At 48.4% G+C, this 26,037-nt stretch overlaps 1 protein-coding gene across 1 annotated transcript in view; it reads right to left on the reverse strand.

Annotated features, from left to right (window-relative positions):
• WNT5B (Wnt family member 5B) overlaps window positions 1-20,872 on the reverse strand; it is a 75,025-nt gene extending 54,153 nt beyond the window's left edge. Inside the window, exon 1 of the mRNA XM_065632733.1 lies at window positions 20,843-20,872. The gene's annotated coding sequence lies outside the window, so the exon portion shown is untranslated. The remainder of the gene's footprint in view (window positions 1-20,842) is intronic.
• Window positions 20,873-26,037: the final 5,165 nt, after the last annotated feature.

Genomic DNA, 26,037 nt, shown 5'->3' on the forward strand with positions numbered 1-26,037 from the left:
CGCCACAAAATGAAAAAGTGCTTTCTTCAGGAAGAAAACATATTTCTTACATCAGGTTGAAGGTGATCATGGAATGGAGTTCAGCACATGGATGCAGCTCTGGAGGATTTTTATTTTAATAAATATGCATAACTCCAGGAGGAAAACCTCTGTCAATACAAATCCTATGGAAAATATTGCTCCTCTGGACAGAAGGGAGACCAGTTCTGTTTGTGTATTCAGGCACTGTATATATGAAGATATTTTAGAGGCCTCTATACTTAGCCATTGTGGTTTCGATCTTTCCCAGGCCAGAGGTAGCTGTGTAAGCATATAGTCAGCATTGGCTAAACAAGTACTTTTAAAACCATACTATTATTACCAAGCTAGTTAAAGAAGGCTTTTGTCTTTTTTTTTTTTGGGGGGGGGGGGCGGGGGGGGGGGGCAGTGGGAGGGAGAAGTCAGGGGAAGATCTGTAATTCAAGACGAAATCATTTAAAAAACCAAAAATAATTTCAAAAAAAATCCAAACACACTATCCTTCTAGCCCTTCGAGCAAGATGTGTTTCTTTCCAGTATCTCTTTAACTGCAGCCAGACCACTTCAGCTCATGAGCTCATCCGATCTCAGCAGGATCAGGATGGCAGCGCTGGGTCTCGCCAAAACTGCTGGGGAAACCAGGGTCCCCCAGGCAGTGGTGGGGGTGACTCAGGCAGCAGAGCTCCTTCCTCTGAGTCAACACTGACCCAGTGTTTCAGCATCACGCCGGAGGGCGCTGACCTGCTCGACGCGTTGTCTTTCAGAGGAAATAAATGGGTGCCCGACCACACTTGTGGTTATTAAAGACAACATGTCGCTTCACACACACATCGGCATTTGGCTACGTGACCGCTCCCTATGTGCGTAATCACATCTCTGCCTTCCTCCACTTTGTGTCCTGAATTGTTTCAATAGCTGCTGTGTTTCATCCAGCCCTAAATGCACTTTGGTGGCTGGAGGAGCAGCTTCAGCAGAGCCCCAGACTAAGAACCTGGAATTTTATTGCTGACCCCACCTTTGGTTGGCCATATAATCTAAGCAAGTCTCTTCTACCTTCCCCTCTCCCTTGCTTTGCCCATGTGCAAAAGGGGATCACAAGAAGAATGTATCTGTAAAATGCATTGAGAGCTACTGGTGGAAAAACCTATGCAAGAGAGCACTATAAAGATGAATTATGCAAGATAGCACTATTAATTAGGTATGTTGATTAAATATTGTGGGATTTTTCCAGTAGAAAAAGTGTTAGGGAAAATAAGAGAGATTTGTAAAGACAGCGGTGAAGTCTTCTGCATTTGATATAATCATGACCTATGCTCTTTTTTTAATGCAAGAGCGCCTTGGATTACAGACCAGACAAGTATTTTCCACTTCGATGCAGAGGAGTTTGGTGATGCCTACTCTAAGTACTTTCAAGGTGCTGAGCATTAGCAAGGTTGTTTTTTTTTTTCCCCCCCCACAGGCAACCCAGCTGCCTATAATTATCTGAAGAAAAATTCTTCCTCTTCTTCCTTAATCCCAGTGCTCTGATCACATGCTATGTTTGCTCTGGGGACTCAAATTCAGAGCCGTGTGACATTTACAACGCACAGTTCTAAAAACACACAAAAAATACACCTGGTTCTGGAATTTGGCACAAATTCAGCCCAGGTTCACTAAAAGGTTTGTGACCCTTCTGAGCACAGCTGGGACTAAGTTACAGTTTTGTGTTGTATCTTGTGGCTTGGACGAAAAAAAAAAAATCTGATCAAACTTGGAAGCTTTGATGGAGAGACACTCGGAGAGTTTGAGTTCAGTTCAGGCATAAACTCAGTTTGAAACTCAGAGGCTGGAAACTGCCTTGAATAGAGAGTGGCTGGAGTATCTGCGCTCACCGGCATGGCAAAAAGGATCAGCCTGACATGGGTGACAGGGACTCAATAGCAGACCTGACCATTACCTACACAACCATGAGCATGCTACTACTGTAGTTCAAACCAGGATTCACTTCTGAAGCACATCTCCTATCAATCACACTACCTTGGCGGTGGTCTGCAACTTGGAACAGCCTTAGAGCCAGCAAACTGGATTCCCTCTGGATGAAACTGCACAGGAGACCATGCTGGAGGGCACTTCACACACCTCCATATCCATGAGACCAGACAAGAGCTAGTCCAACATAAACCCCTCCACCACCCCACAGTGCTATTGCATGTTCGCCAGGTCTTCAACACTAACTATTCACCCTCCAGACCCTCTCGTCCTGGCCCACTCTGGCTGCTAACATGGACACAGCCACCAAAAACTGGGGATCAGTCCCCAGAGAACTGGAGTGCAGAGGCACCAGCAGTACCCGATTACTTGGGATATCTGTTTATGAGCACCCTCTGCTGGATATTACAATTTTTTCTTCCCTCCCAGCCAGTGATGCTAGCAGGCTACCTCTCCTAAACCAGCAAAATGTTGGGGCGTGGAAGCAGGGAGCCTGTCCTGGGTACCCCCGGGATGCCCCAGCATACAACATGCCCAGTGCATGGGGGAGAACTACTCCGCACCAGTATATCTGTAGCTGGATAAATCAGTGTTCATTGAGAACAATCAGAGCCCAAACATATAACAAGGAAAAGTCAAACCCAACAAAAGTCTTCGGCACGTGACTAAGCTGCTTACACCTCACTTAGTACTCAACAAAACATATTGCTGAAAACAAGGTGCCAATGCAACACCCAAAATGCATCATTCCCCAAGAGGATGGGAACGACATAGGCTCTGATATTGCAACATCCCCCACTGCAGCTCAGACCTGCAGAGGTCATCTATACACCGCAACACTGGGGTGGATGACTAGGAAGGAGGTAACTGAGACAAGTGAGTTGGTGGTTTGACAAGATGGGTAACTGTCATCTGGAATCTACAGTCCCTGAGGATGACCACAACATCCTCATATGCCACATCTCAGCCTTCAGGTGATTAGAAAGTTGTGGTCACCTCTGATCCCAACCAGGTTTATAGCAACCATTCAATACAGAGATTTTCAGGGACACAAAGCTCAGGCAATGACTCATCTAAGCTAGCGTCCACTGTTTCAAAAGAAGGTATTGCAGGTTTACGCGGCCAGGAAGAACATTTAACCAGCTGCAGCTGGAAGGCTGTCCAAGAGCAGGAGGTCTGATACCTTCTAGAACAGCCAGAATGAAATTCATAAACTGTGCATAAGATTTTTATCCACATAAACGTCTAATCCTTCCTGCATTCTACTGTGTTCTTGGTCTCAGTTATTTACGTGCTGTTAGGAAAAAATAAGTTTCACCTATGTCAGATGTTTTATTTCAATTTCATTGAAAACCTTGTATCATGTAAAAGTATACACAGGAATGCCTGGTTTACTTCTCTGTACTTCAAAGTTTATATACTTCTGTCATGTTGCTTTTTATTACTATTCCCCCTAACTAAAGATGCATAATGTTTTCAGTCTCTCCACAGCTCTAAGCATTTTCATCACCTCCTCCTGCTAAATATTTGTAGCAGACTGATCAGAAATGAACATATGATATTTTACTTTTAAAACTAGAGTCCCAGAGAATCACTCATCTTTCCACCAAAGAGATCCAGCACATCCCCATAGCCAGCTGCCTCCTCCTCACCCGAAGCCGGGGGAGCCACGGAGGAAGCAAGGCTTATTACATCGGACCCTTTCACACTGCAAAATTCATGACTACTGAAGGAGTTATGTGCTCCTGTACCATTCCAGCCAGCGCCAGCTGTGGTAACGCAAACGAAAAGGCATTAACCCTGCTCCCTGCTAGGAAACAAAGTCTCCCACTCATTCCTTAGAAAAGTTAAAGGTACTCATTTCTGAGGGACTTGCGGGGTGGGTAGATACGCTCACTGCAGTTCTCCAAAGATAGCTCAGAAATAACCTGGGAGGATCCCAGATGAAGGCTGGGTGTCTTCTTACATCTGTCTGGTTTGGGAGATGGAGTATAAACAGTGGCACATTAGCTTAGATTAATTACAGACTGCCGGTATTTTGCTTTCATGTAGGGAGCTCTGGGAACATAACACCGCTGATAATTAAATAGCACCTTCCATCAAAAGGCTCCAAACCACCCAGCAAACCAGCCAAGCTGTTAAGGTAGAGCTGCTGGAGCGGCACACAGCAGCGGCTTAACGGGACGTAGGAACACAGCACACTTGTTTAGGAAATGAAAAATTTCTACAGAAGGAATTATCACATGTTTTTACATTATGTACTGCACAGTAAAACCTGGGCAGGATTAGCATCAGTGCCAGGAGACCTCCACTACTAGTCAGACACAAAGCCTTATGTCCCACGAGAAAGACTGTTTCTCCCATGACACAACACCCTACTTTTTCTTTTTCCTGGAACTGACTGGAGGCCAGGGGTGGCAGGGAGTTGTCTCCTACTCTGTCTTCTGCAGCTACAGGGGTTTTGTGGCTTTCCTACGCAGAAGATGAGCAACATGCAGGTTTTCTCTGGGAGATGACAACCCTCAGGTAAGCAAGGGTGAGAAAATACAGATCAGGAGATAGATGCCAACAGAGAAAAAAAGCTCACAGCAGTGGGGTTAATCTTGTGTGTTACCACATCCCATCCTTCCCCATACACCACTGCCCGTCGCGTACGTGATATTTTGTGCTGGGATCACCAGGGTTGCACGCCACTGCAGCGTCAATACTGGGAGGTGCATTGATCAAACCTGCACCCTCTTTCTCATGTGTCGCATCCCAGCTGGGTTAGCATGTGCTCTCTCCCTGCTCCTTTCCCTTTCTGCTCTACACAGTCCTGAGGCTGCTTTTACCTTCTTGGCTCCCCTACTCATCCCCTTGCGGTCAATGCCCGCCAAGGGCAGGGAAGCTCATGATTACTCCGTCTGGCACGGCTGAAGGAATTGCTGCTGTAAGGCCCGGCTGCTCCCCAAACTGCAGCTTGTCAGCTGGTCCCTCAAAGGCACCAGAGTGAGAGGCCTGTGCAGAAGGCAAAGGGAGAGGGGGTGCTGCCAGGATCTCACTGCTGCTTTATGTTCAGACTTGCAATAAGGAGAAGAACTGGTGGAGAGGTGCACACTTTTCCTGCCCACTACATCTTCTGGCGCTATCTCACATCCCTCTGCAGAGGGGAGTGGGAACTTGCAGTTCACAAACTCAACATCTCAAGATCAGCTACCCTTTGCAGGCAGTTTCTTGCCCTGGAGTCCCAGTATGTAAGGACTGGGGATATTAACGTACTGAAATGCAGACCACATCCCTTCAGTACTCCTGGAGGCACCCAGAGGAACTCCAGCTTGAGCATCAGCAGCATTACTGATGGGTCAAAACCACACGCTGTCCTCAGACCACAGCATTTTCACTCAGCGATTTCACACAACACACCCTCTGTGCAGGCACAGCAACCGATTCAGCCAATTTCACCTTCCCCAGCTGGATTCAAGGCAAAGCCACAGATGCCTTTCAAGAAGCAGACACTCAGGTTGCAACCTGCCCACCAATACTGGATGGCTGAAGTGCCTGGCCAGAAAGCGATCTATAGTGATAACAGGGCTAGGTAGAAGGGCTTAAAGGGGAAAGAAGGGAGCAAGCTTCCTACAGGAGCAATGCTTATTTTTTTGAATGGCTAATTACATGTTATTATAGTTTAGTTAATAACCTGAGGTGGACTAGAGACACACGCTTCCATCCAGCACCTCCTCTCCTAATAGAGGGTACCTTTCTGGCATGTTGTGCAGATAGCCTTTACTTTTCACATAACGGTTGAATAAAAGCCATGAATATTAAGTTTATGCCACAGCATGTGGTACAGCAGCTGGAGCACATGGCTGCAGGACAGCTATTTGTGGATTCTGCCTGCCCCTACCAGAAAAAAACTCCTTCCCTGAGCCCTGCCATCCCATCACTGAAACCAGGTAATCCCAGCTACAGAAGTTGTACCGACCCCTAGGAGCTGAGGCGGGGGTAACTGATGGAGGGAAAGAGGGAGAGAACAGATCACTTCGCAGATGTAAAGCACCAAGGAACAAAGCACAGGAAAGACGAGGTAACAAGCTACCAGACTTCTACAACGATATCTTCCAGGATTGCTTCACTTACCTACAACTTTCCTAGGAACCACTGGACAGTCAAAAAAGCAGGACCAGAGACTAAAGAGAAGTAATTCCCATCTGCTCTCTCAAAACTCCTATGTTACAGAGGGGATAAACTACACCTGGGCAGGTTCAAATGGCAATGGTAATCCTCTGCAGTCTCTGCTGCTTGCAGCCATCAGTGCCCAGGTGAAGTCCATGAAGGAAAGGAGGCACTCAGGCTTACCAGAAGCCACAGAGCCTGAGTTAACCCCAGAAATCCCAGTGCCCAGCCCTCACCCTCACCACTGAATCCTCTTGACAGAAATGTGGAAGACTTTATTGTCATTAGCATCCTGGAGCTCTAGGATCCCTTGGTGTAGATCAAGACCCCAGTGTGCCAGAAGCTTTACAGAAGGGGGAATATTCAGAGGCCCCAATGTGCTAGGCACTCAAAAGCACAAGGCAGAAGTTACTTCACATCATCGTTATCCCCCTGGATAAATATAAAACCCTATACTGAAGAGTTTACTCCTCTCCTTTTTCAGTAAGACAGCCATATATCAACACCAGCATTCCTCTCACAGTGGCATAAGAAGAGCAAAAAAATGTATTCAGCAGCCAGAGATGTGACTGCAGTACATTAAATGTGCAGGCGGATGATCCTGGCAAGCTCACGCAGAAAGAGCAAGGGTTTCCACCCGCCTGTGGGCCTGGGTGAGCCCTGAGAGTCCCCAGCAGGTTTGTGTCACCAATGCAGGGAGACTTGCCCTGCTGCTGTTACCTGCGTGTGGCAGAGACTACAGCGAGCTCAGGTGTGCCTCCCCGTGTCACATCCACCCCTCGGCATTTTCCGTGCTGTGGGAATACCTTCCTTTCCCGTGAATTCGCTCCCACTGCACAAACAAAAACAGTAGAGAGAGACAAGCCAAAGAGGAGGACTAGAGATTGCAAAATGTAATCCTCTTTAGTCACCACGTTGCATCTGTTCCTCACACATTTCTTGGAGGCGTACATTTCTGTCCCAACATAAGCAACAGCCCAAGGACTCCAGTTGTCAGCGTGCTGCCAGCGCTGGAGTACTTTCTTGATATATTTAGAGCATGCAGCATCACACCAAGTCCTCTACTCAATAAACCGTGATATTTGAGCTACATTGAGGTTTTTTTGTTGTGTTTTGGTTTGGTTTTTGTTGTTGTTGTTGTTTGTTTTGCTTTGTTTTTCTTTTTTTAACATGACCTATCCAAAGAAGCTCTTGGATCATAAATCTGGTTGCTGAACAAGAAAAATATGGTTGCCCCAACATTATTTTGTTGCTGCGGTTTTTATTTACAGGGTAGGTTTTATGTCAGTCTTTCAAGGACAAGCTCCTGATCGAGACTAAAATTCTGGGTGAGACAAATGACCAATGCATCTGACCCAAGGCTGAAAATAAAAGCTGGCTTCCCACCTTACTTTCCAAGTAAACTCCACCAAATGACGCAGCACCCCATACTGCATTTCACAGGCAGCGTGGATATATTTAGCCTAGTACGCCCCTCCCAAAGCGCAGCATGGGGCACAACTGGCCAAGCAGAACCCAGAGAGGAACACAGGAAAATGAACCGGGCAAACCATCCTCTCCTATTCAGTGGCTCTTGTTTACTTGCTTTGTTTAAAACAAACAAACAACAAAACAAGGAAACTTCGCAAGAGGAGTTTTATTTTCAGGTCAGGAAGCAAAACCAAGAGCTGTAATGAGGTCCTGGAAATTAACAGTTTAATTTATTGTGTTATCCAAAGTTCTTTTTTTTTTTTCCATTCAAGAACCAGATGAGAAGGTAGGGAACGAGAACGGTATCTACCTTTCCTCCTCAGGTTTGTTGCAAGAGAAAGTGGTGTAAGCCCCACATGAGCATCACGGAAATATGAACATGCTGGGATTCCTCTTTCATAGATGTGAAACCGCAGGATAATAAGCCACTTCAACAGCGCTACTTAGGTGCCCAAAGAAGCACACTAGCTGCTTTTGCGATCTAGAAAAGTGCCCGAGGGAGATGAATTTCAGCAGTGTATAGCCAGCTGACTTGGAAATGACTTGGTGCATTTTAGCAGCACCTCTCCAGAAAGATGCCTTCGGGGTTCACCCCAAGGCTGTGGGAGGGTTGGCAAGAGAGCTTAGCTCTAGGAAGCCCAGGTTTTGCCCTGAGGGGCCTGGGAAATGATCTCCTTCTCAGCCATCAGCAGATCAGATAGCAAATAAAACAAATTATGATGATCAGAATGATAAAGGCAGTGGCTGCTCAGATGCCTCCACAAACCTCTTGGGTTTTTGCATCAGCAGGTTATATGTGATGACCATGTTCTTCCGCCCAGAAAGCTTTAAGAAGGGCTCTCTGCCTTCTCCAGAAGGGCCTCCAGCTGCAAAACAGGATCACAGGACATCTTCTTGGCTTCCCTGCTGGACAATCTCCTGGCCCCAACTGAAAAATAAGACACTGAAGTCTTAGCTGTAAAGGACTTCCTTTTCTTTTCAAATGAGGAAAATGATTTGTTACATACTAGAAATGAAACAAGAAATCCGGGCAAAATCTAATGTCGAGGTTGCATGAACAGGAGCATCCAAGCAAGACCCCTATCCTGCAGTTTCCCCTAACATGGTTGTTTTTCTTCAAGCCTTTGGGAACCTTTTGCTCCACAGGATGAACTTTCAGTTCAGGACTGGACTAAGCAGAGGGACATACATTAGGGAGACCTCACTGCAAAACACAAAGCAATTATTCTTGTTATTTTCCTCATCCCCAAACGGGAGGTAAGGTATGGCCAGGGAAGGTTCATGGCTGTGAAGAGACTCTACTGTCTGAATAACACTTCAAGCACAAAGACTTTTGATTTCTCAGAGCTGTACTCTTTGTCCTCTCCTGTGGCATTTTAGGAGGTTGAGTGGAGTAGCTGTCTCCTAGATTACCCAGTCTCTCACTGCTTTCCCCTTGAGGGAAAGCCCTTGAGGCCTCCTTTCCATGGCCTTCCCTCAGCCAAGAAAGGCCGACCACAGCTTTTTGCTTCCAGGACGTGTTATTGCTGCCCGGGGCCAGCCAGCTAAGAGAGGAGACTATTATTTAAAGAGGTGCAGAGAGGAACTGGGGTATGATGGTAATCACTGACCCTTGGGCATCCCAAAGCACAGGCCCACAATGTGCTGAGACATGAATAACCTTTTTCCCTCAGGGAAGGTTGGGCACTGCCACTATGCGTAAGCTAACCGGCTTTAGAAATCCCTCCACATTGGTGTCCTGTTTCACAGTCCTGCAACCACAGACACAAATAATATTTTATAACACACAGCTTGAGGAAACCTCTTTTTTCTTATCGGATTTTCAAAAAAGCAGTATCAGATTTTTCTCTAATTTGAGATTAAAAATCTGTTTATAAAAACTCCTGCAAATAATTCCTGTGCCATAGGTTGCCTGTGTATGTATTGCTGACAATATCTGCTACCTGAACACACAAGAATGAGAGACATGGCTTCTAATCCCTGACTGGATGAGTGCAATTCCTGGAATCAAATTTGTGATGCGGATATTTGAAGTTTAGATGTCAAAACTTAGGTCTCTTCAATAGCGTCTGCTTTAGCATGCTAACATTACATCTGCGAGCATTTCCATAATGAAAATAATTTGTTAAAATATTCTGAAGGAGCGTGGAAGGCTCTTGAAACACAATCGGACACCACTCTTTCTCTAAATATTGGCCAATACTAGCCAAAAAGTTTAAAATATTCACCTAGCTCATCATTGTTCCAGTGACGTAATGTTTGTAACAGTGCCGCCAATGCCGTACACAAGGGAGGTTTCTGTGAGAACCAGTCTTTTCTCTTTCAAGAATATGTCTCCTGCTCGTTTAGATTAATTGATTTCACACACAGTTGTTTATGTGTGTGGCCTCCCTTGATTTTCTGAGCTCTCTTTGCTCCAAACAAAACAGCTTAGGGGATGTAGATGGAGCCAATTGCATTTTTGAAGAGGGGAGATAACACCTCAAAGCCAAACAGAAAAAGACATTTCTTGCTTCAGAGACCTTGCTCCGGATTATGCTTTGAGGCAGCTTGACAAAAGCATGCTTCTGGGGAACACCATAAAACTGCTTCAGAGACACACTGCACAGAGCCTGGCTGGAAAAAGTTCCCCAAAATGGTGGGAAGGGGGAGAAGTAACTTCTGAGCAGAAAGACATATGGCAGTCTGCGAGACTGCAAACAATAGACAACCAAGAAGCTGCCTCAAATATTAAAACATCCTGATTTTGCAAGAAAGCTCGTAGCTAGACTGAGCATCCCTCATCCGTGCATGGAATATGTATCAAGCAGCTGTGCAGTGCACTACCAAATGCTGGTTAGAAAGGAAAATTTATCTTGGGAAAGAAATCTGGATATTAATTTGAAAGCACAACACAGAGCAAGAAAGATTAACTGCCCTCAGCGTCTCCAGACCAGCCATGTGGACACACCACAGATTCGATCTGCAGTGAATTACAAGTCATCACACACAAAGTATTGAAGCAACCGGCCAGCAAAACCAGTGGAAATATACTTTTGTGGATCTGGTTGGAGAATGGAATCTCTGTTCCCCAAGAAGGGCTGGGATTTCAACATTTGCCTGTGTCCCAAATAAGGATGAAAGGTCAAAATATTATACTATTTCATGCCATGAACAATTCAGAACGTTTTTGATTTGAAAACGCAAGGGAAAAAAACACCAAGATATTATGGATAGAAACAAAACATTAAAAAATGAAATGCTGATCCAAAACAAGAGATTTTGGGATGTTGACCTGAAATTTAAACTCCTGTTTCAGGTTTCAACTTAAAATGACATTTAAGTCTGAATGTCAATTGGAAACAGAAATCATTAGGTTTTGAAACATCACTATGGAAAAATATGTTTTTCTGAAAATTTCAATTTAGACCAAGCCTTGTTTTCTAATGAAAGCCTTTTTATTTCACCAGCTCCATGTTTGTTTGTTTTGCTGCTTGAGGACTGAGCATTTGCTCCAAGTACATGGATGTCTGCAATGGGCATATCCACACTGGGGACACACTGGGGATTCCTTATAGAAGTCCAGGAGTTTGGCATGCCTGCACCCAGCCTTGTTTAGGAAGATCATCCTCTGAAAAATTACAGAACGACAACAGATTTTCATTTAGGTGAAGGGGTCCACAGCATCAGATGAGCACTAGACAAACAGAAGCCCATTTCTACACACAGATGAGGAGTAAAGTCTGAGGATACTCCTAGATGGCCTCCAAAGTAGCATGTCTTCATCAGCAAGCAAGATTACAGAACTCTTTCCAAAGGTCTGCTTTGCAAAACCTTGGAAAGGAAAAGGCAGACGGGACTCTAGAAACATAAAATTACTTCACTTGTTACTTATTTAATATTCATTCTTTGCAGAAAAATGCAAACAAAAGCCTAACTCAAACTCTAGGTTCCACAACATTTCTGAAGATGTCTCCAGGCAGATGTACAACTACCAGCAACCTCTGACCTGTGCAGAAATAACCAGTCAGAGTTTTCTGTGGAAGAGAGGACAATGAGAGAAAGCAGTATACCCCAAACATGGAGTTGTAAACTTTGACCAGAAAAGCAACTATGCCACTAATATGCTGCTTTGGACACATGGGACCATGGCTACGAACATGCAAGTCTGAGCAGCACAAAACCCGCACAGCGAGTCAATTTTTGGTGACTAGTCACAGACACAGGACCTCAGATTACAAGTCAACAAGATGGTCTGGAAGATCCACTCAGCACGATGCTCAGGTACACTGAGAGAAAGCACTAACGAAGAAGGGGTGGGAGGATCAAGTGATGAACGTGATATGATGATGTTGGTCTAAAAGCCAATGGCTCTTGCACATTTAGGCAGAGGACCTAAAGGGAAAAGTAAAATTTATTTAGGTGGAGACACAACTGTGACTGAGCAGAACAGCAACATCTGCCTGAGACCCAAAAGGGGAATGGATCATGTGCAAGCAACTCCGCAGCTTTCAACATCCCAACACCTGCCAGGTGGATGGACCCTCTAGATGGCAATCCACAGCTTGGGAACAAGTGTTGCTTTCGAGCTCTTTAAATCCCAGGCTGAGTTTAGAAGGCTATGCGCGGCAGTCTCCAACGCCCGTCCCAAGACACAAATGAGCCACAACTTCCACAGGGCCGTATCCTCCCCAACCCAAGTCCAGCTCCAGCATACCCTGCAGGCCAGAGTCCTCTTGTACTCCCAGGTCTGCTGGATAATGCTTGCCTGCCTATGGACAAAGGTTTTGGGCTCTGTGAAGATCACCACCTCTTTTACCACGAGGAAGAATGAGTTACTGGACTGGTTTGAAACTAAGGATAACCTTCCCTGTTGCCTCAAGGAGGTGCAGGAATTGGTACAGGTGACAGGCAAAGCGGTCCATGCCGGCTCAGAGGCATGCTGTGATGGTGAGCAGCACCTGGTCACCTTCCATCTGCTCAGCTCAGCACCAACTGCATGAAGTGCAAGGTTCACCAACACAGATCTCACACGGGTTTACCAAAAGTGGCAACGAACTGACAGAGCCTTTTCTCTAATGTATTTAAAATAAATTTCCTAGTTCGGCCTTGTCCATAAACCAAAGTTAGGCTCAGCTAACACAAACCAACTCTGTCTAAACATAACCACTCTTCCTATTGCTTGTAGTTTAGTTTTATGCTTGACTTAGAAACATTACCTTGCCTCTGCAAGTAGGGCCTGGTCCAGATTATCAAGTTTACCCCATAAAACTTTGTTAGTTCATGGAGTGAAAAAAAGTATAATAAAACCACATGGCTCCAAACACCCCAATGTGCTGACAGAGATGTCTGCTGGCCACAGCTGTGCCCGCAGAAGGAGCTGTTGGTGCCTTTATTCATGGTCTGTGGAAAGGTGTCACAGCTACGTGGGCAGAAAAGCCATGCTGGCACTGCTCTGGCATAGACACCACCTAACACAAGCAGCCAAATTCAGACAGAGATTGATCAGAGCAATTGTCACTGATATGTGAGTCCGACTTAAATGGCACCATTTTCTTAGAGGATACAGAAGCTTTACATGCCTTGTGGACAAAAAGATGGTTGTTATGTGCCATGGGGTTTTTATGCCATTGGAGTGCAACTAACATTGTGCAGAAATACGGATGCACTCTTAGATCATCTCAGCATGCTACGGAGAAGACAGCCAGCTCTTGAGTCTTTCAGGATTGTGCAGGCTCCTTGGAAAATGGTAGAGATGCTGAAAGAGCCTGTGCAGTTACAGTAGAAGCTGAACATAAACGGTGCTGCACTCACCAAGCTTAACCAGCTGAAAACTTTCTTGCCATTAATAAAAAATTAATAGAAGTTCATTTTGTACTTTGGCAAAACTCCCAAACAGCTTGTTAAGAATAGGTGGAAATGGGGAATAGCTATAAAAACAAAAAAGAAATTGGGACAGGTAATTGGTCATAATTCACAGGAGCACTCCCTCCACTCTACCTGTACAGCAGGCTGAGAAATCTCCGCAGGTGGAATAACAGCTGCAGCCACCCACAGGGCTGCAGATGTTGCTGAGAAACCTGGTTTGGACACACCACACACTGGAGCAAGAGCTGACATTTTGATTCAAAACCAGAAGCCTCCACTTCAGTGGGTCATGAAGCCACGCCATTAATATCTGCCATGCTCTTGATACAAGACTGTAAAGCTCCAGTTAGATTTCAAAGATACAAAGCCCAGCAGAATCAACAGTAATGAAAACCACAGGATACTCCAAACCTTCCCAGCTGTGACACAGAAATGATATTGGCAAAATATTTACTGAACAAAACCCTGACGTTCTGCCATGACCAATATTTACAGTAATTATTAACAAATCTGGGCTACAGAATATAATAAGGAAACCTCTAGAATTGTTCTATCTATAAAAAGAGGAGGGGAAAAAAAGGTACTTCATATTCTTTTGTACAGTATCAAATTTTTATGATTAGAGACAACTTCAGAGTACTTAGGAACACCTCAGAGAGTAATGAACCTGGCAGTCACAAAATGATTTTTTCTGAAAAATGTTCCATTAATGAAGACATATTTAAGCTCATATGTTTCTCTTGCCATTCTCTGATGAATAACAAAGCTCAGAAACATTTTCACAGCTAAGCAAGAGAGAGTCTAATTTAATTTGCTTTAGAACTCCAATTTGTCCCTAATTGAGGTGCTACAATGCTTCAGGACTCAGTGAAACAATGATACCAAACCAGCCAAGAAGCTGAACAGAGAACAACTGAAAAAGGAAGATAAATTGAGGGAGACCACTGAAAAACTACTATTGGTATGGCTTTTGTTAACCCTCTGCCCTTAGTGATGAAAAAAACCAACTCAAAATACATGTTCCACCCAACCACTTTAGTCTCCACCTCCAACTAAGATGGGAGAGTCTGCAGAAAACATGCTATATTTTCCCCAAACCCTTCAAATAAAATAAGACTTAATGTGTGTGTATATATAAACACCACATATCTAAACATAAAGAGAAATGTTGCTCTCCTTTTCTTTCCCTAAGAGAAAAACTATCGAGCCCTTCAAACCTTTCCCATGAGCTATCAAAACCCACAAATTAAAGTAAACCAAGAACTCTTTTTCAAATCCCTGCACGTAACAATGCCATGAGCTCTCTGGCCACGAACCGATTCCCAGTCTAGGAAGACTCACTCCATCTGACTATCCCTGCTAGAGACCAACATCATGCATTATTTTACCTTATTTTATTTTGCCTAATTCTGCTCCAGATCCTGGGATGAAGACTTGCAAAACAGACTATTCATTTTGAGTAATCAAGTCCAGACTACTTAAGCCTACCCAAGCATCAGAAATAGCTGAACCTCGGAAAAAAATCGGGACCTTTGACAGCGTTTCAAGTCAGATACCCCAAATCACTAGTCATTGCTGAAAACCTTGGCCTTCCTTACCTTTCCTCTAAATATGAGATTATTAAACACAAGGCCACCGGGTTAGCTCAAAGAGTGACAGAAGAGGCCAGGATTCAAACCATCCCTGTGATGTGGTTGACCACAGCATTAACTACATGACAAGAAGGCATGCCTAGAAAAGCAGAGATCAATTAGGGGTCCCTTGCAGGGTTATGTAGGGCACGAACGGTTTGATCCCGATGATTTTATTTAGATGAAGGCAGCTGCCAGGTTGGGCCATATTTACTGTCCCAAACTCTGAACTCTAAAGAAAGCAAATTCTGTTTAGCCCAACAGAAACAGGAGCGCTCCCTCTCCCCTGCTTCTCCCTCCTTCCAGCTCCTCTGAAGCCAAGAGGCACATCACTCAATTCCCAAACAAACTGGGATGAAAGCCAGCTCAGGGAAGCCCAGCTCTGAACAAAGTGAAATGAGGAAGATGCCTCCATGGGGAAGCATCTACCGACCCCACCACTGGGGCCCTGATGGGGGCAGAAAGAGGCACCGTCCCTTTAGAGATGACCAGGGAGCTCCTCAGCATGCCTGGTCTCCCGTTGGAGATCAACCACAGCCAGAAGGAAAATGGCTGTGGGCTGTAGTGGGACAAGGGGAGATTTCCTGAAGCCCACTGCAGAGTAAATACTCAGAGCAACTGGGGATGAGAGAACAAGGGACCCTCCAGTCCCAAGGGCTGCGCGACCAGATTTAAAAATAAAACCTGCCAGCGGGGAGAACTGGCTTGTCCAAGACCTCGAAAGAGCCAGCATCCGCCGGGGAGAGGGAGCGAGCGGCAAACCACCAGCCCGAGCCAGCCAGGAAACGCTGCAGCAGGAGCCAGACCCACAGCCCAGCCACAAGAGAACAGGTCGGCTTAGGATGGATGAAGCCGGCTGGGGAGTTAAATTTAGACAGGTAAACATACTGAGGGGAAGAGATGGGGTTCGCACAGCTCTCACCATCTGCTGCTGCTGGGCCCTGGGGAGGACCCCCCAGCAAAAACTGCTGGGGGGCTGCAGCTGTGGGCTGGGGCATCCCAGAACAGGGCCATCAGGGGCGAGCGGGTGGGGAGCACCCAACTGCATGGATACTTTTTCCCCATAATTTGCTCCAGGCAACTCCCTGCCAGGCAGCGTCCTCAGGAAGAGGGAAAGCTATTGAGAGGAGCGTGCAGGACACCATAGCCTGAGGAGATACACAGTCCTGGGTATGAACAGTACATGGGGACCATGCAAAAGAAAGGTACCACAGAATCATACAATGTCCTGCGTTGGAAGGGACCCACAAGGATCATCGAGTCCAACTCCTGTCCCTGCACAGGACAACCCCACAGGTCACACCATGTGTCTGAGGGCATTGTCCAGTCTCTGCTTGAACACTGTCAGGCTTGGGGCCGTGACACCTCCCTGGGGAGCCTGTTCCAGTGCTCCACCACCCTCTGGGGGAAGAACCTTTTCCTAATGTCCAACCTGAACCTCCCCTGGCACATCTTCCTGACATCCCCTCAGGTTCTGTCACTGGTCACTAGAGAGAAAAGTTTGGTGCCTGCCCCTCCTCCTCCCCTTGTGAGGAAGCTGTAGACCATGATGAGGTTTCCCTTCAGTCTCCTCCAGACTGAACAAACCCAGTGACTTTAGCTGCTCCTCATACAGCTTCCCCTCCAAAACCTTCACCAGCTTTGTGGTCCTGCCAGGGAAAAGCCAACCAGAAACACAGGAGCCACAGCATCGGTGTAGCCTTCTGGGTGCTAGAGCCCTGCTGAGCTCCCTTTCTGAGTGAAAAGGGGGTAAAAGAAGAGGCTTGGTGATTGCTCATGACACTTACTGCAAGAACAAGGAGCTGAAGTCTTGCAGGCTCAGCCAAACTCCAGCTTGAGTCGTCCAGACCCCGAGGACTGGAGGGGACACACAGCACTCCTTTCCCTGTGCTGCCCAAGGCCCCGCTGTGAGCCATCGAACCTCACTGTGGGCCTCACAGCTCCCAAGGACAAGTGAAGGATCCCCATGTACGGACAGCCTGCCATCTACAACGGGCTCCCTGTGCAAGGTGTTTTCACAGAGAGTGGCCATGCAACGGCACGGTACATGAGAGCATCCCTGCTTTGTGGAAACTGCTGTGCTAAAAAGCGACAATCTGCTTTCAGTGAGCCCACTGCTCTGCCTCACACAGAGCAGGGGAAGGCTTGCGTAAGCTTTATCGAGGCCTAAGCCAAAGCTTGGAAGGGGGCGGTGGATCACAGGGTCTGGTCTCATCTGTAATTCTGTCCATACGGTCTCAGCCAGTTATCTCCACAGTGAGCCCAAGAACTTGTGCTCCAGTGAAGCATCTTTTCCAAAAAGCCATTCAGTCTTTATTTGAAGGTTTTAAGAGCTAGAGAAGCTAACGTTGCCTTTGGTTGGTTGTTCTGATGGTTAATCACACTGCCGTTAAAACATTGCCTGTTTCTACCATGAATGCATAGAGCTTAAATGCCCAGCCACACGCTTTAAGTTGTCCTCTCAAATGAGAAACCTCTCCAAGTAGCAGCTACACTCAGCGCCGCTAAAAGCGTCCAGGTATTGCACCATGCCACCTCTTCATTTTCTTTCTGAAATGCTACCTAGGTCCACATTCCTTAAATCTCCCATTAGAAAAGTATTTTTTCCAGTCCAGAAAAAAATTCTGTGAATCTTCTCTGCACTGCCTTCAGTTTTAATGACATCTGTATGCCATTTTCCAGCAAGCAAAGGTTCCTTTCTATGCAAAAAATGGAACCAAATCATGGACTGCCCTGTCTTAGATGACAACATGCCTTGGCTGTCCACATCCTGATTTTAAATGTACTATGTTTAAAAGTCTCTCTGAAATGCTTATTGTGTGTGTGTCCAATTAATTTGGAAATTTTGAAATGGTCTTCACTCAAACTTTGATCAGCTAGTAGAAAAAAGATCTTATGACTAGAAACAATTTATATTCATTTAAATGAGCAATCATGCAGTTTTCAGAAAAGAACTCGTTTCCCTACACGCCTTGAAACTCAAATCCAACAACTTCAGGACAAAAGACTTAAGATCTGAAGCAGTCCAGAAACAGAGAGGCCTACTGGGCTAGAGAAAGGAACAAACAGCATTAAAGGTGACTGCACTGATTTATTAATTTTTTTAAAATTTCACAATATTTGATCACTTCGTGAAAGTCAAGCTCCTGGAGACTTCACCATGCAAGAATGTGAATTTCTCTTTAAAAAGAGAAAGAGTTTCTGGTCTTTTGCAGAATAAGTCTGGAAAATACAATTAGGACATACCTTACTACTTGAGAAAAAGTAGGAACCCCCAACTTTTTAGACCCAGGTCTTTCAAAACTTCAATGTTTTTCAACTGATGTAGTAAATTCTGGCAGATTGGGAAGGAAGGGGCTGAGAAAGAAGACTTCTCAGGGTTGGGAGCCTGTAGCCACTATTTTAGCTTCAGCTTAGTTACACATGGAAAGACATTTTTCATTGTACATGCACTAGAGACAGGGGAAAGGACACAGGGGCTGCTTACAGTCACTAAGAGGAGAGATGTGTTATTACTGAAGGCACAGAAGAAGCCAGGGAGGGACTCCTTTCCAAAAGGAAGGGATCTCTTGTGGACACTCCTGGGCAAAGAAGTGAGAGTGAGTGATGGAACCTGGGAGCAGAGGAAACCTGTGACTAGAATGGGACCAGCTTGTCCCTCCGGCTCTGCCTCCTACCCCCTCCTGGCAGTTCAACCTCCTGCTTTTCTCTTCATATACTTGGCTAATTTCTTCAACGAAGGAGGAAAAAACCTGAGTACTTGGGCTAGCTTCACTGCCAAGTGTGGGAACTTATCCCATATGTTGGAAGCTTGGGGCAAAAAAATTCCACCTGAATTCCTGCAGTGCCAAGCCTTCACCTTGGATAAACCCAAGTGTCCATGCATAGGACACTGGCTTAAGAGGAGTCTGTCTCTCCTGCCAACTTTCAGAGAGCTCACTTCCTTCTCTTCTGGGAAGAAGAACACGTACCCAATTTGGTTATGCGTTTACAAGAGTGTCTGTGTGTGTGACAGAAGACAGGCACCTGCAGGTTAAACCTGCCACCACCAGAAAGAGCAGTCGCTTCAGCCCATGTGTCAATGCCCAGCAGCGAATATGGGAAGGAAGAGAACAACAGGCTTACACCTGAGTATTGGTGCCTCCCTGCAGACCTCCCACTTGCAGGGGAAGGCGGGGGAGATGTCAGAGATACGCATTTCCCAGACAGGCTCCAGAGGGACATATGGACAAAGATGAGCGTAAAGGAAGGAGATACCTTATGTGCCCATTAGACATGTGTATCAGAGGTTGTGCGGACACAAAAGCCCAAATAAAAGGCATGAAGAGCCCTCAGTGTGCAGGCAGATAAGGAGGCATCAGTGAAAAAGACCGTCTGTGTGTGCAGGTGAAGTGTGGTAGAGCAGATTATATCGGAAGCATGCAGATGCACACCAGGAACATGATACGCATGCACCTGAGTTTTGGGCTATAAAGAAAATGAAGTGAGAACACAAAGATATGTGTAAGAAACAAACAAACAAAAACCCCACCACCCCAAAGATGAACACGTGAGTATGTGGGTGCAGGTAGCAGAGCAAGGGTGATGATGGTCCCACGCTGGAGAGTGCAGGCGGGAAAGCATTAAGAAGCAGTTAAAAGTTCAACATAGAGACCAACAGGCACACTCATCTGGTGGCAGATGAAAAGTACAAAAAAGCATGGGGCAACAAGGTGCGTCACAGCACACAAAAATATGTTTGGGGAAGTTATTTTACTCATATCGCTACGGGAAGTGTTGCACCATAATTCCCAGAAGAAAAACAAGTGTCATGAAACAGCGTGCTTGTTACGGACATAACTGGGATGCTCGTGCCCTGGTACCATGAGACATGGCACACTGTTACTACTCTGCGTTTCCATGTGCATGAGCACCTTCTCCTGTGCCACATTCCACAACCCATGATGGCACATGCTGCCATGGACATGCAGGTGAGAAGGACGGCATGGGCAGGGACCTCGGGTGCTCTCAGGAAAGCTGCTGTGCTCGCAGAGCCCTAAACTGAGAATAACATCCCTCTACTCAGAGTAACGTCCATCTTACCGAAGTAACGTCTGTTTTGCCAAACTCATTTCTGTCACGTCCGAGGAACATCTGTTTTACTAGCTCAAACGCCTGCCACACCAGAGTAGCATCCCTCACACCCCAGCAACATCCCCTGAGCTGGAGCATAGCCTCTCATGCCTGAGCAGCTTCTCTCCTGTCACAGGTCTCTCCCACCGCAGTACCACCGTCAAGGCCACCCCGGGGCCACTCTGCAGTCGACCTAGTCGACCCAGTGCCCCGGTCGCCCCTCTGATGCCCCGCGTCACGGAGCTCGCCCGGGGGTTGGTGCCTGGCTGCAGCCGCGGCCCCCGACGGTTCCTTCCCCCGGCCGGGGCCGCCCGCCGCGGGGCCTCCGCGCAGCCCAGACCGCCCCATCCCCGCGCCCCTCGCAGCCCCTGCCCTGCCTGCCCGGACCGGCGGCCGTAACGGGCTGGGGGCGCCCCCGGCCGCTCTGCCAGAGATCAGCGGCGAAGGGCGGCCGTGTCTCCCGGGCTGGTAGAAAGCAGGGACCCCGCGGCGCCGCCCGCGTCGCCTCCCGCCCCGTCGGGGGTCGCCCGGGGAACCGCCCGGCACCGGGACGGGCCCGGAAAGCCGCGCCGCCCGGCACGGCGAAACACCTCTCGCCCCCCGGCCTCCTCCCCCCGCCGCCGCGGGCCGGGGCTGCCTCCTACCTGCATCTCCCGGGCGCCGCGTCCCCGGGCGGCAGCGGCAGGTGAGCGGGCGCCCGCGGCGGGCACGGCGCTCCGCGCCTCCCTGCGCGGCGTCGCGGCGGCTGGAGACCGCGAGGGGACGCACCTGCCCCGGGGGCCGCGGCCCCGTCGCAGCGCCGGGCCGAGCCCCCCGCCGGCAGCGAGAGGGGAGCGGGGGAAGGCTGCCGGCGCTGCTCTCCCCGTCGCCGCGGCGGCGCTGGGCTCCAGGAACGGCGGCACCGAGGGCGACCGCCGACCGAAGTTGGCGGCAGAGGCGAGTGCCGGGCCCGGGAGGTGCCGGCGGATCCCGGGGACTCCGGCCGCCTCCGCCCCGCCTCCCCCCGCCCCGTGCCCGCCCCCCGCGCCCTGCGCCCGCCCCGCCGCGGGCACCGCCGCAGCCGCCGCCGCCGCCGGGATGGGGCTCGTTCGAGGGGGCTCGGCGGCCTCCTCCGCCGGGGCGGCCCCGGGACTGGCCGGGAGGCGAGGGCCGGCCCCGCTGCCGTCGGGCTGACCCTGTGCCGGCGGGTGGGCAGGGCGACGGGGATAACCGCCGCTTCCCTGTGCGGCAGAGGGGGCCGGAGGAGACCCCTGGGCAACCCCCTGCTGCTGCGAGGTGGCCGCGGGGACTGGGCGGGCTGCTTCTGTCCGGCCCCTGCAGCTCTCCGGTCCCTGCCGCCCACCCGGGCCCGGCAGCGCGGCGCCCCCGGGGGTTCCCAGTCACTCGTGGGTCGCTCCCAGCGCACCTCTGCAGCGGTCGCTCCCTCCCCGGCCGCCGGGCCCCAGCGCCCGTAAATGCCCAGCTCACCACTGCCCTGTGCAGCAGACGCGCCGTCTCCTGCACGTTTCTCCCGGTGGGTGCTCACGAGCATCCTGCCCTTGTGGCCCCTGGCCCAGGGACTAACGTGCTGGAAGCCAAAGCCCCTCCAGCGTGGGCAGTGGAGTTGCTGGCTCTGGCCAGAAGACTTTTGACCTGGTGATCTGCTGCTTCATCTGAGCAGGGATTTTTGGCATCTGTACCCAAGTGCAGGCAGGGGTGGGTTGCAGGGAAGGTGCGAATGAGGCAAAGCCTGGTTCAGGGACGCTGTTAAAAAAGCCTGGCAAAGTTTGGCAGAGGAGGCAGCGTACCGCTTGCTCTTGATGGGGGTGGCTCTTAACAGGCACATCCATCCCTTGCCTGCAACACCAGGAATCATACCACGGGCTCTCCCCGGCTTCTCCTCTCATAAAACTTCACAGATTCATAGCCAGATCCTGTTCTCACTTTTCCTGGCAGAAGTAGGGAGTAGCTGCACAGGCATTAGCAGGATCACTGCAAATTGATGTTGATGTAACTGAGAGTGGTGCCTAGACCTCAGGATCGTTGGGCATCTCAGCACACAGAGGCAGGATTTACATGCTCGGCTTCCGAGCTGGGTTATAGCTGTGCAGCAGCCAAGAAAGCCAGGATTCACACTCATGTCAGGATCCCCATCTCCAGGTCCCACTGCATCAGGCATCCAAGGTGTCCACGCGTCAGGAGCTGCAGAGCCTTGTGTGCAGTGCAAGGAGCTCTTTGCTGATCCTACACATGCACAGCTGCATGCAGGTGATGTTTTGAAGGTAATTCAATCAGGGAGGCATTCGCCCTCCTGGAACTACTCAAATTTGTACCAGCTTGAGACTTGGTGTACACACCCTACACAAGTGCCTAGTTTCAAAAAAGCTTTGAGCATCCTTTCAGGTTCAGAGTGGAAATACATGAGCATTTTTAGAGGAGCAGGTAAATGTTTGAATACAGGCTACATGGTGAAAATAATTGAAGGCCCTGAGTGTCTTAATTTATGACCAAGTGTTCCAGTGTTCCCATCACTGTAGTCATTAATGATGCTTTCTTTTAGTGGGAAATAGGAGACAGAGGAGGTACAGCTGGAGGTAAATAGTAACCCAGTGTTTGTGGTAGGAAATAAGGAGCCATTGTCCTCAGCACTATGTAACTAGAAAGAGAATAGTTGGTACAGCAAATACCAAGTAATTAGAGGGCAAAGGCAGTCTTGAAATTGCAGATGGCTGCAGGAAATTTTAGGTGCCAGCTCTTTTGCTCTGAGGTAAAGCCAGTTTACCATATGGGCTGTTGTTCCCTGCTTGTCTGTTGAACTTCTAACTTGCATGTTCAGGCTGTGGAGGGCAGGGTGGTCCTTTGGAGACCTCGCAAACAGCAGGGTCCCCTCCTGGGACCTGGAGGTGTGAAGGGGAGCATCACAGAACTGACACTTGGTAACAAATTGCTTGGCCTGTCAAGTCACACACTTTTCCACTTTTGGTGTTATGAGAGACATCTGGCTAAAATGGGTCAGCAGGCCAGAGATCCTTACCAGTCCTCACAGGAATCCTCCTGGGTCTGACACTTTTTCACACCTCGAGATGTCTTACATCAGAGTCAGAGGTGCCAGAAGGGGAAGGCAGAGCCGCTGTAGGACCAATAGTAGAGATGGACTGGCAGGACTAGATACACAGGCTCCTTAAAACCTCCAGCTATGGTCTATGTGGATTATTCAACAAAGATCCTGGCTTATTGAAAGACCATGCTGGCTTCAGTGTAGGAGGAAGACTTCAGTCCATGAGGAAATCCATGGCTTCAGCCCATGAGGAAGAGAGGGCTTCCTGCTGTCTTTATCCTTCCTTGCTGTCTCCACTCCTGCTTTGATGGGACAAGGAGAGCCCTTGGGAGGCACATAGGCGTGTGTCAGTCCTGTGGTGGTGCTGGGTGCCAGGAAGGGCAGGAGGGACAACTAGGGGTACACACCTCAAAAGTTGGGTGGGCGTAGGCCCCTGACTGGCCACTTGAAGGGCTAGAGAACAGGCAAGAGGTCCTCAGCCAGCAGTAACAAGGTGCATGGCCCATGGGGGTTGTGTCTCACAAGGAGGGGAAAGATTTGGCACTCCTGCCAGCGCTGAGGGCAAAAAACACAGAACGAGCTGGTCATCGTACTTACATGGGTGGGCAAGGACAGGAGACCTCTCCCGCTTTTGCTTTACCTCACTTTGTCCTCTCTGCCAAAATGTCTTTGATGTTTTTCTCCTGGAAGGAGAAAAGTTGGTTGCCTTCTTTTCCTCTGGTCTCCTCCCCAAGTTCTCTTTATCCTCCACCAAAACAGTGATTCGTGAATATTTTTGTCCACTGAAGCTATTCCTCCATCTACAGAGGATGGATGAGGAAAGGGCCCCTGTCCCTGGCCAGGGGTGAGCATCACTAGGTACCGGGGGCACCAGCTGCCGGTAGGAGGGGCTCCTGTCTAGTCTCAGCTGCCAAAGATGTCATCCAAACGTTCTTTAGAAGATGGCCTGATATGACTAAGCCCCTCTGATTTAATAATGAGCAGTGTCCACAACTGGAACTGAACAGGGTGAGGACTTTACTCCATGACCAGAGTCTTGGATGTGATTAATACTGGTAGGAGACGCTGTCACAACATGCTCAGGGAAGATGTTACATCTGATCAGTTGCAAAAAGTAGCTTAACCCATGCAGCCCCCTAGGACACCACAAGCTGTTTTACTTCTCTTCATCTCGGTGAAACATTCTTATTGCCCTCACACTTCTCTTTCTCTTCTACTACAGTAATGGATCTCGTGTCTCTCATCTGGCTGGCCTCTGCTGCTGGTGATCAGGAAGAGGGTGAGGAAGTGCTTAAACTGTTTGAGATGTGGAAATACTCAGCTCATTAGGCAGAGGAGAGCAATTTAAACTATATAAGGAACATAAGTCCCTCTCAGTTAATGGCATGACCCTGCAGAATTTATTCAGCAGTGGGAGACATCACTAGAAAGTGAGCCATGTGGCTCCAACTTTTCGTAACATAGATGCAGGCTCAGTGTGGCATTTCTGTGGTGCTCATAAGCTTTGATCTCTTGGTAAGTTTCTTCCATTCCTGTTGCATCTGCACAATAAGCCTCCCCCTGGTGAGATGGTCCTGTGTCCTCTCTGCATGCAGTGCAGAGCCAAGGGCAAGTTGATGCCTGTTCTGTGACAGCTTTCAAGGAGTACCTGCTGCTTCTCACTGTGCTTCTTTCATCAGGATGGACCTTTTTTGGCCCTTTCATTACCACTCACCCCACACTCCTGTGGTGGTATTAGTAGCAGTAGTAGGAGCAAGACAAAGGAGGTCAATTGGTTGCGAGGAACTGGACAAGTTTCTAGCAGTGAGATTCTTATGAGTCAATGTGGAATTAATGGAATAAAAATCTGGAAATGGAAAAAAAATATCTTAAGCTCTTGCCAAAGGAGGGCTCATTCCAAATGAGTTACCTAATCTGAACTGCCTTGCAGGTGTGAAAACCTTCATTGACCCACCCCCATGTTCTCTACCTGCCCTTGCAAACACCAAAGAAAACCACCTTATTCCCAGCCACTGCCCTTGTGGGAAGCAGCCAGTTTCCTTTAGGCATAAAGCTCATGACCTGAGAATTTGTGGCACTCCACAAAAGGAAATATAGGCTGAACTTCTGAAACATTTTCTAACGTTGACGTCTTTCAAGTGGTAGACTTGTCTCTCCAGGGACACATGGATGCTCTGCTCCCTGAGTCAGTGAGACAGGATCAGACAACGCACAGGGAGACATATTGTTGGGAACCTTACTGCCCCCGTCCCCAGGAGAGACAATGGGGGGGTGGAGAGGAAACAAATTAGATGACTTGAATCATTTCCAGCTCTAATTGCTAAGATCTTGCAGTAGTTTTCCCAGCCTCAAGTATAACATTAACCATTGAAGCACGATTTCACCCACAGTCAATTAAACCAGGATTCATCTGGCCTGACATCACCAAGTAAAATCCATCCTGGGCTCAGGGACACCCCGCTGAGAAGAGACAGGAGCCAGCCAGGGGCTCCATGGGATGGACAGAAGCTGCTGCCTTTGAAGCTGGACATCTCCAAGCATGCTCTTCCTCTCCACCAGCACAGGGCACAAAGAGCAGTGCAGCAACTGTATGCTGTGCATTTGCCTTTCCTTACCTCGGCGATGCACTAGTAGGGTCCCTGGGAGCCATCTCCCACCTGGATGGTGCTGCTGGCTGGGGGATGCCTCCAGAGGGCAGATGGAGACATCCCGCAGTGCTGGCTGATGTGTGCCACCCTGCCAGACGGCAGGCTACCTCTTCACCTTCAGTGGCTACAGATGTTATCCTCTGCCTGGTTTGCC

The sequence above is a fragment of the Caloenas nicobarica genome, chromosome 1, assembly GCF_036013445.1.
Source record: "Caloenas nicobarica isolate bCalNic1 chromosome 1, bCalNic1.hap1, whole genome shotgun sequence".
Lineage (NCBI taxonomy): Eukaryota > Metazoa > Chordata > Aves > Columbiformes > Columbidae > Caloenas > Caloenas nicobarica.